This window comes from Geospiza fortis, unplaced genomic scaffold (genome assembly GCF_000277835.1).
Source record: "Geospiza fortis unplaced genomic scaffold, GeoFor_1.0 scaffold298, whole genome shotgun sequence".
NCBI lineage: Eukaryota > Metazoa > Chordata > Aves > Passeriformes > Thraupidae > Geospiza > Geospiza fortis.
The window spans coordinates 888,150-902,071 of NW_005054506.1; positions in this window are offsets into that span (position 1 = coordinate 888,150).

Genomic DNA, 13,922 nt, shown 5'->3' on the forward strand with positions numbered 1-13,922 from the left:
TCCCCCAGCTGGGTGAAGGAAACCTCCTGGGTTTGTCTCCAGCCCTGACACAGGAGGGCTGCACGTGGGGTTTTCCTTCTGAGGATTAAAGCCAGCAGGTTCATCCCTCTGGGTTTCCAGGCCTGGTGAAGATCTGCCTGCTGGGACCTGTGGAAGCTCCAGGGAATGCAGAGGTTGTTGTGGAGCTGCTGGGTGAGGCAGCACAGCTGAGAGGCTCTTGTGAAAAATGCGTATTTTATGATTGGCTTTTCACAAATATTCAAATGAATATTGTATGTGTTGTGTTAGAAAGTGATGCTGTATTAATTCTCTTAAGTAGTGTGTTAAATATAGTTTTAGGTTATAAAAATTGTTAAAATAGAAACTATGCTATGTAGGATACTTTTAAAGAAAGGACTCGCAGTGAGATAGCAGCCACAGGACACCTGAATCTTTCAGAGAAAGAGAATTTATTGCCCCATTATCAGGAGAAACGAACTTCTTCCCACCTCGAGGGTGCTGTCAGGATTGAGAGGAAGAAGCTGACACTGCCCAGACAGAATCCTGTGTTTGAATGGAATTTATGCATCATGGATGAGGTGTATGAATATGCAACAGGCTGTTGCTTTTATGGGTTAATCCTCTCTTAACGTGGGGCCTTTTTCAGGTTTATGCTGCCCAGAAAGAGGTACCCGGACTGTCCGTAACTCTTTGTATTTGTTGTCTCATATTGTCCTAATTTAAATTGTCCAAATCATTATTACTCTAATTGCATTACTATTTTTATAACCATTTTATTACTATTAAACTTTTAAAATTTTAAAAACAGGTGATTGGCGTTTTTCACAGTGCTCGTGGGGAAACCTCGGTGAGCACAGCCAGGAGCCTTCCCCTGGCTCTGTGTTTCCTACAAAAAGGTCAGGAAAACAGGATTTCAATAGGATTTTAAACAGGAAAATTGCATCCAGTGTTATTGCATTGTAATACCTAGTGTGAGACACCTTTTATTGGGTTAACATGCAATTTATGGTCCATGTCAGTAGCACGTGGTCAGGCTTTGCTGCAGCTGCAGCAGAGGGCAGGGATGGTGGGATTTTGGGAACTGGGGATTGCTCCCTGGGAGGGTGGGCAGGCCCTGGGTCCCTGGAGTGCCCAAGGCCAGGCTGGATGAGGCTTGGAGCACCCTGGGATGGTGGAAGGTCCCACATTCAAAGGCACTTTGCCTGTAAGAGCTGAGAGATTAGAAAAGGAGAATTTCGCTGAATGAATGTAGGGATGAAGGCATACATATTTTAATTTCTGTCTATTTGAGTATATAGAACTGCTTTATTTATATTGAAATTGATAGAATGTATTTTTTATTTGACTCCAAGTCTCTTACAAGAGCTCATCCCACCCTTTCTCTGGGCACATCCTTTCAGTAAGAAAATGTTTCATCTGACACACAGGAGAGCAGAGGAAAACAGGTAAATCATTTTGCAAAAGGAAATCTCACATTTTCTGTATCTATCTTTTATATATTTTATATGAAAATAACAGGTCTAAACACCCCAGTTTGCTGTGAAGCTTATTGAATATCACAGATTCTTTTTTCTAAACCACATTTTAAGCAGTTTCTATCACTTCCTAAAGCTTTAACCTCAGTCTTAGTTAAGTCCTGCCCTGAAATGTCAATTAGCCTTATCAACTATGACATAATTGTCTCACAGCCTGAATTTCCCAGCGACTTCCAGGGAGTTATGGCCCCATTATCCCATTCCAGAGCCTCAGAGCTGGGCTGCGAGCCAGGGATGGATCCAGCAGGCAGAGCTGCTCTGTAATGTCATCAGAGCTGTCAAGGATGTCAAGGAGCTCTTGCTTTGCTGGGAATGGGCACATTCCCCTCGTCCCCCTCTGCTGCTGTGCTGTGCTGTGCTGTCAGAAAAGCCTGGGATTTCTGCTGCCTCCTGCAGGGGCTCTGCCGAAGGGCCTTTATTCCATTTATTCACTCACCTGGGCACCACAGGTCACTGCCCATCACAGGCGCCTCAGCCTGGGTGAGAAGAACTTCCCAAAGCTCCATGGAGGTCCCTGATGAGGCAATCCTTGGGAAGAGCCCTGAAGCTGGCACGTGGAACCCCCAAATGGCCTCATTAGGGCTTTTTATTCAGCCCAGTCTGGGGACTTTGCTTGTCACTTGTCTCAGGCCTCATTTCCAGAACGTCTTTATTAAATCTGCTGGAACCAGAACTGAACAGCCTGAGGGAACCAGCTGGACCTGCAGCCCAGGAGAGGATTCTGATCTCAGGGAGCCACAGAATATCCCTCTGGCTGGAAAAACCCTCCAGGCTTTGGCTCCAGATGTCCCCAGGTGCCACCTCCAGTGCCACCTCCTATTGCAAATCAAAGGTGACTCCAACGAAGGGGAGAGAATGATGCATCTGACTCCATGGCTATCAGAAGGGTAATCAGTTACTTTAGTACAGGAGGGCAACTCAGGGGCGTTGTTGGAACCCCAAAGGTGGCTTGGGTTGAGCTGCTGGGTAAAATCTGGGGGAGGGAGAGTGTCACCGACGTTTCTTTTATGAAAAATCTTCTTTTCAGATTTTTTCTTGCTGAAGCTGAGAGGTTCAGCAACAAGATGTAAACAACAGCTTGTCTGCTGCTGTGGGATGCAACAAGTAGATCTGTGATCAGTTCTAGTGTAGATGTTTTAGTTCAGTGACCAGTCACAGCAGAGCTGGCTCTGGGAATTTGTCAAAGCCAGCTTGTGTGTAATCATTCTTTACTTTTCTTAGCTTAGCAGCTTCTAGGAACTCTCTTTTCTTTTTCTTTTTTAGTATAGTATAGTATATGTATATATCATAACATAATAAATCAAGCCTTCTGTAATAAAATCAAAGATCTTGTCTCTTCCTTCATCCCAAAACCCTTGTGGCAGCTCTCACAGGAGAGGTGTGCCAGCAGCCTGGGAGGGGAAACGAGCTGTTTGCTGCTGGCCTTTCCTGATAGGCTTTAGGCAGCACAGGTAAGGGGGGACTCTCCTGGGAATTCCTGCCCTGCTCTCAGCACTGGGGTGGGCAGGAATCCGAGTTATTTCGGCCCAAGCAAATAACAGCTCCTGAGATCTTTGTAAAGCACAAAATCTCCCTCAGCAGCCACGCAAACACGAGCCAGAAGCAGGGAAAGCCAAGGTGGTTGGTGCTTCCAGAGTCCCACAGACCAAACCATCCATCCTGTCTAATGGGCAGGAGAAACAGCCTTGGCCCTCTAAAACACTTGGATTTATTGAGTGACAGCCTCCTAAGCAGCCCCAAGTTTAATTTGGAAGCTGTCAGGGAGCAGGGCTGAGCCCCTCAGCATCCATCAGACACAAAGTGGCAGCTTGGCACGAAGGACAGGTTTGCTCTGAACCTTCTTGTTGTCTGCAGTCACAAACTGTGCGTCCCAAATGTCCCCTGGGTGCGGGCAGAGCCTCCCCCTGCCCTGTGCTCACAGCCAGCTCCTGTGGGAGGGGATCCCTGGCAGGGCTGGGTGGGAAGGGGAACCCAAACCCAGCCCTCCCCAGCCCGGAGCCCCTGCTGCTGTCACCAGGGCAGGAGGGGGCTCTGGTGGCCCCTCAAAGCCAGCACAGAGCTCTGGGGGTTCTGTGGTTGAGATGACCCCTGAGGTGTTAGAAAGTCTTTTCTTTCCCAGCCCCATGACTGAAGAAGAAGTTGAGATTCCTTGGCTCTGCTTTCCAAGGCTGTTTATTTTCTCTGATCTGTTCCATTCTCGCTCTGACCTGCTGAGATCTGTCCAGCAGGTCGGGTTGTGGCACAGGCCCTGCCCTTGGGATGGTGTTGGCTTTTTATACTGAGAACTGTGTGTGCTTTATTTACAAAACTTTCCCAATACCTATCACCCATGTCAGACAGTCTGTCTCTAAACCAACCCAGAAGCGCCACCATCACAGCAGAATATGGATGACAAGGAGAAGGACAGAGCACACTCAGATTCCTCCATCTTGCCTCCTGAACCCCCATTCTAAATCCCCAAAATTCCACTTTTCCACCCTGTGGCCAATTCACTGTCATTCTATTCAAGCCCTTGTGGCTTGTAACTCCTCACACAAAGTTGGGAATTGTTTCCAAGGGCTAAAATCAAAGGCACAGGTGTCTGTGACTCCGTGCCAAGGTCTCTGAGCCCCTGCCAGGGTCTGGAGTCACCCAGGGCAGCCAGAGGGATGTCCTGGGTCCTACACAGTGCCATCAAAGGGCTTCCTTCAAAACAAGCAATCCCATTTATATTTCAGCTTTGGCTCTTTCCCATCCCTTTTCCCAAATCTTTTGGGCTTGTTAAAGAGGCCTAGGGGGTTTTTGGCTTTCTTTTCTCAAGCAAGGACATTTGATAGATACCAAAACACTCCAGCTGCAGCAAAAATCAGGAGCATTATTAATGAGCAAAGACTGCCAGGATCGTGGAGTCCAAGGCACACTGGGATTTGGGAATGGCAGGAGGGGCTGTCCAAGGCAGCAGTGGGCTTTTGGGAATGTCTCACTGGGATTTGGGAATGGCAGGAGGGACACCAAGATTTGGGAATGGCAGGGGGGGGGTGTCCAAGGCACACTGGGATTTGGGAATGGCAGGAGGGACACCAAGATTTGGGAATGGCAGGAAGGGCTGTCCCAGCTCTGGCCCTGCCATTCCCAAATGGGAATGCCATTTCCAACTGTTGCCCTTGCCCAGGCTCTGGAGCAGCTGACCGACCTTGGGAAAGGAGGAGATTCCTCCTCAGAAAGCTGCAGGAAGTGTTTGCGTAGAGCAGCTTTCACCTGCTACAAGCAATCCCATAAATCCTCTCCTGGAAATAATAAGACCCAGTAGAATAGCAGTGCAAGGCTTGCAGCTCCTGCCCAGGAGCTGTTTTCCATGTGAAAACACACAAAGCCCATCAAAGCCTCCACTCCAGCTTTTATGGGAAGGCTCAGTGTCGTTTAACAAAGGATAACAACAGCAAATCCATGGGGGGAGGGAGGGAGAGAGGCAACTTTGCTGTGTAATATAAATTACCTGGTTGTTGAGGTAATTACCTAAATTACCTGTGCAATATAAATTACCTGGAGTGAATGATGCCTTTTGGCCTAATGAATCCCCTTGGTTTACAGAGAATGTGGGATCTTTATTGAGTTGTGTCCCATCAGTCACTGTCAGGCTGGGGGGGAGCTGCACGGGAAACTCTCCTGTCCCACTCTGGGTTTGTTCTGTCACTCAGGGGACATTCCCATTGCTGTGGGTTCGTGTGGGGTGCTGAGGGCATCAAACAAGTGTTTACATCCTGCCCCCACCCTGCCATCGCCAATTAATCCATTCAATAAATGAATGTAGGGATAAGGCAATGCAGATCGGTAGTTCTGTTTCAGTATATAGAATTGTTATATATTGAAATTGATTATTTATTGGAAAATTGATTATTAATATTGAAATTGATTATCTATATTGAAATTGATATCATATTTTTTTTATTCCACTCCAAGAGCTCATCCCACCTTTGTCTCCGGGCACATCCTTACAGTAAGAAAATGATTCATCTGACACACAGGAGAAAACAGGTAAATCATTTTGCAAAAGAACATCTCACCTCTTCTGCATCTATTTTTTTATACATTTCATATAAAATAACAGGTCTAAACACCCCAGTTTGCCGTGGAGCTCATTGAATACCGCTGATCCTTTTTTCCAAACCACATTTTAAACACTTGGCACCAGCAGGGTCCCCTCTGCCTGAGAGCTGGGTTCAGCTGCAGGTGGTTCCCTCGTTAACCTCATTTCTATAAAAAGGCCAGCAAAGAGGCAAAGGGAGCCCGGGTGGGAAGGTGAGTGGAGGATCCTGCTCCTGCAGGGATTTCACTCTGATCTGGGGGAGTTTGGACCCAGGGAGTGCTGCAGGTGGCCCCCGAGCACTGGGCTTGGAGAAACCCCCAAATCCAAGCTGTGCCTGCTCCCCAGCTTGCCACTGCCCAGAGCCATGCCCAGTTTCCCCAGATTTGGGCACAACAGATGCTCCATGCCCGCGTTTTCCACGGGAGCTGCTGCCAGTGCCTGGTGGGGAAGGAGCCCAGCCCATCCTCCCTGGGGATTGTCTCTGCTGGCTGTGCTCAGCATGGAACGAACGCTGCACGCGTGTTAATATTTAAAGGTGTGTAAAATTGTGTTTGCTTTGAAGGCAGAGCGTATTAGCAAAGGAAAAAACCTCCTGCTCCTTAAGCAGTTTCATCTTTATTGGCTTTGGTTTTTAAGTGAGCTGACAGCACGGGGAGTGACAGTGACAATTTGAGAGCTGCTGGGGATCCAGTAACGCCTGGAATTGGAATGATTTGGGTAAACCAGCTGCTTTTTCTGTTTTCCAGGAGCTGTGCCAGTTAACGTTTTCAGCAGAGCTGCTGAGGGCAGTGTCAGGGTGACACACGGTGCTGGCAGGCAGGTACAGAGCCCTTGGGCATTCTCAACATTACTCTCCTAGGGTGACAAAAACATTGCTTGATTTGGCATAAAAAGCCTATCAGAGCTGTGGGAGGTGAAGTGATATTCCTGCAGGCAGGCTTTAGAAGCCCGAGGTACTTCCCCATTGTCCACTTGCTTCCCCTGTAAAACACCATACATTTATTTATTCTCGCTTCCATTTATTCCAAGCGCAGCTTCCCCAGCCCGTGGGTGTAGATGTCAAGCTGCATCCTCGATGGGCACAGATAAATCACTTTTACTGCCCCTTCCCTGCTGCTGGCTCTCGTGCTGGAATTCCAAGCACATTCCATGAGATTTTGTGCTGCTCTGCCAGCTCAGAGCAGGGGAGTTCCAGCTCCTGCTTCCCTTCACAACGAATTCATCCTGAGCCAGCACAGCTCGGGCTGGAACAGGAACCCTGTAATTATCAATAATGCCCTTTCTGATCTGCCCAGAGCCACTCGCTTTTTCTGTCCCATTGTAACGCAATTTTCTGGGGGAGCAGATGAAGCAGTGCCCAAAGGGAAGGGATTTCTCAGATGGGATAAGTGAGATAACTTCCTGGCCTGATGTTTTTCTATTATTTGTGACTCCTTGGGTGATTTCTTGGAGTGTTAAAGGGAATAAAAGCTGGCATCAGTCATCAGAGTGGAAGTGAAGTGGGGCAAGGCTGCTCTGCACTTGTGTACACCCATACAGCCAGGACAGCGTGCAGACTTCAAGATTTATATTTCCAGAGAGTATCCTGCTGGAAATGTGTGTCCAAAAGACAAATCAGAGCTTTTACAGCCTCTGTTTGTTCCTAGAGCAAGCTGTCAGTTCGCAGGCAGACAAACCTGGAGCTGCTCCTCTGAAACCTCCCAGCCCTGCAGCCTCCAGGTGCCACAGGGAGGGAAAACACCCCAGGCAGGGAATAACTGGGGATTTTTACCTCCTCCCACCTGGAAAGGTGTGGTGGTGCTCACAGGGGTCCCAGGATGAGGGAAGGGATGAGGATCTGACTCCATGGTTCAGAAGGCTGATTTATTATTTTATTATATATATTACATTAAAACTATACTGAAAGACTAGAAGAAAGGATTTAATCGGAAAGCTTGCAAGGAATAGAATGGAATGATAACAAAGGCTTGTGTCTGACTGAGACAGTCCAAGCCAGCTGGGCTGTGATTGGCCATTAATTAGAAACAACCACACGAGACCAATCACAGATGCACCTGTTGCATTCCACAGCAGCAGATAACCATTGGTTACATTTTGTTCCTGAGGCCTCTCAGCTCCTCAGGAGGGAAGATCCTAAGGAAAGGATTTTTCAGAAAACACCATGGCCCCAGAAAGGTGTCTGGAGAGCCAGCCCTGAGCTCGTGCCAGGGGCTGCCAAGGCTGGGGCTCCAGGACGGGGCAGGGATCACCCCCAGGATCCTGGAATGCTCTGGGTGGGAAAGGACCTTAAATCCCACCCGGTGCCTCCTGTGCCATGGCAGGGACACCTTCCCCAGTCCCAGTGTCCAGCCTGGCCCTTCCTGCTGTGCCTGGGCTGGGAGCTGCCCCTGCTGCCCCTCCTGGTTCCACCCAGCCCCTCCAGGGTCTGGATTTCAGTTTTCTGCAGACCATTGAGTGCTTTAAGCTTGCTGCCTATGGAAAACCCTTTAAACAGGGTCATTTTTCTTCCTTCCCCAGTGCTGCTGATGGGCACTGATGGGGCTGAGCCTTTCTCTGTCTCTCATTTTGCACAGCTGGGGCAGTGCAAAGGCTGACACCAATTGTGCTCATGGATCATGGACTCCCCTCATCAGCTCCCAGTGGCTTTCCTGTCCCACCCTCCTGTGCCTTCTGCAGGGCAGAGACACCTGGCAATGGATGTGGGGGAACCCCAGGCTGGGATCCCTGGCGGGGCTGGTGGCTGCTCACAGTGACCCCGAGAAAAGTTCCAAAGTCTCTTTTCCCAGCCTGGCACTCGAAGAAGGAGTCAGGGCTCTTCATTTCTCAGTCTCAAGGCTGTTCATTGTTCCTTATCTATAAAATTCTCTCTCCTGTCCAGCCAAGGTCCATCCAGCAGGACAGTTCCAGGCACTCTGCCTGCCCCAGGGCAGTGTTATCTTTTTATACAAAAAACTACATGTACAATATTTACAATTCCTTCCCAATACCTATCACCTGTGTTAGACAGTGAGCTTCTACTCTAAACCAATCCAAAAGTGCCAACATCACAGCAGAAGATGGAGGCCAAGAAGAAGAAGGAGAAAGGCTGGACACACCCAGTTCCCTCCATCTTGCCCCCTGAACCCTCATAACAAAAACCCCAAAATCTACTTTTCCACCCCATGATAACTTCACTATTATTCTACTTAATATGTTGTGGCTTGCTGGTCTTCATCTAAGGTTAGTAACTTGCTCCATGGGTCACAATCAAACCCACAGGGGTTCTGGGCTCTGTGCCAGGGTCCCTGAGCCCCCTGGCAGGGTCTGGGCTGCTCAGGACAGCCAGAGGGATGTGCTGGGTCCCAACAGGCTGGAAGGTGGGCAGGTGCTGGCTAGGGGTCCTGGAGAGCTCAGGGCATGGAGCTGTCTCCTCTCCTCTGCCTGACTCTGCTGCTTGCAAGCTGCTCATGGATTATATTTAATTTTATTTATATCTGTTGGATGAAATGTATTTTATTATCATGTATAATAATAGAATGTATTTGGTTGTGTTTAATGGGAATGTTTGGCTGCGAGCTGGAGCTCTCCTGAACGCTCTGTCACTGCTCTGCCCTTCCCAAGGGAATCCCAAGGATGATAAAACTTGGGAAAATACAACCTAAAACATTATAAAGATGACAAATGTTCCCGTTGATTATGATGAAACTTTAAGGGGTTTTTATCAGAAAATCCTGGTGGTGTAATTTTAATTTTTCATAAACTCTGCCCTGGGTGCAGCTTCCTAAACCAGCATGTTCTAAACCCACTGAGGTCTCTTTGTGTTCTGCAAGCTGTTGTGGGCAACAAATAATATTAAAATTAATATTACACTTCTTTTGTTTCCCCTCTCCTGAGGGAGAGAACACATTTCTTGTTTCCTCCTGTATCAGAAGCTGTAATGTGAAATATTTCAGTGTGTGTGTGATGAATGGATTTCAGCTCCCAGCCCAGGGTCTGCCTTGGCACCATCTGTGCAGGGATTTCTGTGCAGGCTGAGGTTTCTGAGGAGCAGGATGCTGAGGAGGTGCTGGGTCTCCATCCCTGGAAGGGCTCAGGGCTGGGCCAGGGCAGCTCAGGGTGGGCACAGCAGGAATTGCCCCATGGAAAGGGGGCTCAGGCACTGCCCAGGGAGGGTTGCAGTGCCCATCCCTGCAGGTGGCACCTGGAGGTGGCACCCGGAGCTCTGGGCTGGGGCCACGGTGGGGATGGGCACAGCTGGCACTCCAGGGCTGGGAGGGCTTTGCCAACCTCAGGGATTCCATAAGAAAATGCAAACAATGTCCTGGACAGCAATCCAACCCTTTCCAAGTGATGGGCAGGAATTCAGGGTCTGTGGCCTCCCCCAATCCCAGCCCAGCCCTGCTGGGTGTCTGCTGCAATGTGTCCCCGGGTTTAATTGCTGGCAGTAATTAACCGTGGAGGCAGCTGTCGTTAATTATCCCCTGTAATGAGGCAGCCTGTCCTGCAGGCTCCTGCCAGCAGGATCTGCACATCTGGAGCTCCCTGCTCACCTCTGCACCCCTGCAGCAGCTGCTGCAGCCATCCGCAGCTGCCACAGCCCTGCTGGGGGGCGGCAGGAACCCCCCAGAGATGCCTGGCAAGGGTGGAATGTTCGGGAATCCTGTCTGGAGTTGTACAGGAGCTCTGGGGAGCTGTCACAGACACCTTTTATGGAAAATCCTTTCCTTAGGATTTTCCCTCCTGAGAAGCTGAGAGGCCTCAGGAACAAAATGTAACCAATGGTTATCTGCTGCTGTGGAATGCAACAGGTGCATCTGTGATTGGTCTCATGTGGTTGTTTCTAATTAATGGCCAATCACAGCCCAGCTGGCTCAGACTGTCTGTCTGACACAAGCCTTTGCTGTCATTCTTTCTTTTTCTATTCTTAGCCAGCCTTCTGATGAAATCCTTTCTTCTATTCTTTTAGTATAGTTTTAATGTAATATATATCATAAAATAATAAATCAGCCTTCTGAACCATGGAGTCAGATCCTCGTCCCTTCCCTCATCCTGGGACCCTGTGAACACCACCACAGGGAGCACAGGCAGAGCTCTGCAGGGAGGGCTCAGGGCTGCAAAGGGATTGAAGGAATGGCCCAGCCCTCAGTGCTGAGGATGAGGATGTGTTACTTCCCCTAGAAACTTTTGGCGTGGTTTTTTTAGCCTTTGAAAGATTTTGAACCATTTATTCTTCCAACAGAGCTGATCTTTCCTTTTTGCAAGTTTATTCCGCGGAATTCTGGTTGGCATTTGTTGTGAGACACCGAATAACAAAGTTATATTCCCTATAAATTGCCTTTGTAGGCCCAGAGATCGTTTGTTCAGAGGAATGTGATTGAGGGGGATCCATTCTCATCCCTTCCAAAGCCATTGTGGGAGTTAATGCTCTGTATCAGCGTGGCACCCCCAATCCCCAAAGCAGCGATATCTGAAAATGATGAGTGTGTCTGTGTGTTTAACAGGTGCAACTAAACCTGCAGAAAAGAGAGCAGAATCCATCAAACCCATCAACCCTTCTGCTTTGTGAAGATGCTAAACAGAAGTCACTTTATCAAATCAAAACAAATGGCATTTTCATAAGAGAGAGTAATAGGGAATTATTTTATTTGCTGCAGGAGATGATTGCCAGTCTCCTGCAGGAGGCTGGGAGCGATGTGCACTTGTAGAACACCGAGCAGGCAGAGATACAATCACATTATGGGGCTTGTTGGAGCATTTGTTCCAATAAAAGCAGCGTGGGGCTCCATCCATCACAGCTCCCAGCACTGACACGGCCTCCTCTGTCACCTTTAGGCACAGCAAATGATGCTGCAAAGAGCTGCTGCTCCCTGCAGAGCTGGGCTTTGCTCTTCATTAGATCAGCTCTGGAGCACAAATCCCCTCGGATGGCTCTGGGGGCTCAGGGCCCTTCACTGCCTTCAGTTCCATGCTGGGAATGGATCCTGGGCCTTGGGGAGGGCTTGGAGCACTGCTGGGGAAAACCTGGGGTGCAGCAACGCCTCAGTCACCTTCCTGGGGCTCTGGGGGGACACCTGGGCCCTGGAACTCCTTCCTTGGTTTGGGGATCCTGCCCCTGTGCCAGGTGAGCCCCACCTGCCGAGCCCAGCATGGAGGGACCTGGAGCTGCTGGAGAATCCAGAGGAGGCACCAAATGCTCAGAGGATGGAGCAGCTCTGCTGGGACACCTGGGGGGGCTCACCTGGAGAGGAGCAGCTCCAGGGAGAGCTCAGAGCCCCTGCAGGGCCTGAAGGGGCTCCAGGAGAGCTGCAGAGGGACTGGGGACAAGGATGGAGGGACAGCACACAGGGAATGGCTCCCAGTGCCAGAGGGCAGGGCTGGATGGGAGATTGGGAATTGGGAATTGTTCCCTGGCAGGGGGGGGCCCAGAGCAGCTGGGGCTGCCCCTGGATCCCTGGCAGTGCCCAAGGCCAGGCTGGACACTGGGGACAGTGGGAGGTGTCCCTGCCCTGTCTCCATGAGAGCTGGCACTGGGTGAAGTGGCATCATTGCTTTGATTCACCATTTTTAGGGGCTGGAATAGGGAAAAACCTGAAATGCTCTCTCTGCTATTGGTAAGACTCCTGTTAGGATTATTGGTAAGACTCCTGTGGGAATGCTGCCTTAGAGCAATGTGGGTTTTGTGTTACTTGTACCAAGAGGGGGCTGTGAACCCTCATTTCACAGAAGGTGCTGAGCTGGAAGGGACCCCCAGGGAGCACCCGGGGCAGCCCCTGGCCCTGCCCAGCAACGCCCCCTGTGCCTGGGAGGGGCTGCAAAGCCTGTCCGGAGGAATTCCAGGCTGGGGAAGGGGAGGCTCAGGGCAGTGAGGGAGCCCAGGGTGACCCCTGGGGTTGGAGGGACGCAGGGCCCTGGCCTTGCCCTCTGTCTGTGCCCCACAGTGAGCGTGGGCTGAGGAACCCCCCTGTGCTCCCAGCCCCGAGCTGGGCTGTTCCAACACAAAACTGACCTTGCACAGGGCTCTCCGAGCATTTCCACAGCAGGGATTTGCACTCTCACGTCTGTCTGTGCAGGTGCTGGCAGCCACACACGTGACAGAGATCCCCGCATTAAAGCTCTTCCCAGTTCAATTTTTAATTGTGCTTTATGGGTAAGAGAAGTCTCTACACCAGTGCAGTCTAATAGCATTGATTTCAGCATGGAGCTATCAATTATTATTCAGAATTCTCTGTTATCTCGCTGCAGCTCTGCAGGCTGAGCTGATAATTCAATGTTCCATGTGATAGCCTTTAACTACCATCACTGTCAGAGCAGCTCCTGGGTGAAATCCCAGCTTTTTCCTGGTGTGCTCCCTGGGTAAATAAGGCATTTGTTGCTTTGACAGGGAGGTGATGCACTGAGGACTCTCTCCCTTGTGGTGGTGTTTGCAGAATCAGCTGATCCAGAAATAACAACTGAGAGCAGTTCTGGGCTGCAGGAGGGATGGCTGCTGTGATCCCATTGCAGGGAAAGGGGAACAGCAGCAAAACTCCACCGGGGCTTGTAAGGTTACACCTGAGCAGTGCTGAGGGTGCAGAGCTCAGTCTGTGGAGCTGGAAATGCCCTGGAGCCCTGGCACTGCCCAGGCCAGGCTGGACACTGGGAGCACCTGGGACAGTGGGAGGTGTCCCTGCCATGGCTGGGGTGGCACTGGGGGGGACTTGGGGTCCAACCAACCCAACCCAGGCTGGGGTTCTGGGGTCAATGCAGCTCCCTCCTGGTTCTGCTGCACCGGAGGAGCTGTGTGACAGCCAGGTGTCAGTGACACACAGCCAGGTGACAGTGACATGTGTGACACCCAGCCAGGTGCCAGTGACACAGCCAGGTGACAGTGACACACAGCCAGGTGAGAGTGACACACAGCCAGGTGAGAGTGACACACAGCCAGGTGAGAGTGACACACAGCCAGGTGAGAGTGACACACACAGCCAGGTGAGAGTGACACACAGCCAGGTGACAGTGACACAGCCAGGTGACAGTGACATGTGTGACACACAGCCAGGTGACAGCAACACACAGCCAGGTGACAGTGACACACAGCCAGGTGAGAGTGACACACAGCCAGGTGAGAGTGACACACAGCCAGGTGAGAGTGACACACAGCCAGGTGAGAGTGACACACAGCCAGGTGAGAGTGACACACACAGCCAGGTGAGAGTGACACAGCCAGGTGACAGTGACATGTGTGACACACAGCCAGGTGTCAGTGGCACAGCTCCTGCTGGTGACAGCAGCCCAGGGTGACCTGCGCCAGGTGACCTCCTCAAGCCCTTCAGAGCAGGAGGAGCTGGCAGCAGGTGCTGCCA